Below are 1,011 nucleotides of genomic sequence, written 5' to 3'. Positions count from 1 at the left end.
AAAAAAAAAAAAAAAAAAAAAAAAAAAAAAAAAAAAAAAGTTTGAGGCTATGCTTCTGTTTCTTGCACAATAAGAAAATGACTGAGAGTGCTTACCAGCAGCAGCAGCAGCAGCAGCAGCAGCAGCAACAGCAGCAGCAGCAGCAACGACAGAAACAGCAGCAACAGCAACAGCAGCAGCATCCAAATCAGGCGACAGAGATAGCAATCGTAGAAGTAGTTGTAGCTGTTCACTGCACTGCTGAGTTTCGAGCTTTCAGCTGTATAAGAATTCATAAACCCTAAACCCTAAACCCTAAACCCTAAACCCTAGAGTGCTTTGGGTTTGTGTTGGGGGCGCAGGGGACCTCTCCCTATGGCTGGCCGCGGATGGCTTTCTGCATATACGGTAGAGACTGGTATGTATTTCTGTTTGTTTCAGAAATTTATTTTTAATTATTTTATATATTTTTCTTCACATATTTTACATGTTTTTGTCAGTGTAATCGATAAAACACATTCGTCCGTTTGAAATAATAATTTCTTCTTTTCTCTTTTTTTCCTTTTTTCTGTATTTAGCCAGTTTTCTCTGTTTGTCACCTTCAGCTGTATCCCCTACTCTGATTCTGTTTCAAAAAATATTGTGAATCATCGAGCTTTCTATTTCATAAATTATTATTATTATGCGTTTCATATTTCTCGTCAAACATTTTCATGAAATATTTCCATGAAATATTCTCATAAAATATTTTCATAAAATATTTTCATAAAATATCCTTTCTCATGAAAAAGTCTCATAAAATATTTTCATAAAATATTTTCATAAAATATTTTCATAAAATATCCTTTCTCATGAAACATTCTCATAAAATATTTTCATAAAATATCCTTTCTCATGAAATATTCTCATAAAATATTTTCATAAAATTTTCCTTCTCATGAAACATTCTCACAAAACATTTTCATTCGTAAAACATTTACATGAAATATTTCCATGAAACATTCTCATGAAACATTTTCATGAAATATCCTG

Source organism: Eimeria mitis, genomic scaffold, assembly GCF_000499745.2.
Source record: "Eimeria mitis Houghton genomic scaffold, Emh_scaff4098, whole genome shotgun sequence".
Classification (NCBI taxonomy): domain Eukaryota; phylum Apicomplexa; class Conoidasida; order Eucoccidiorida; family Eimeriidae; genus Eimeria; species Eimeria mitis.
Note: the sequence above shows the minus strand (reverse complement) of the source record.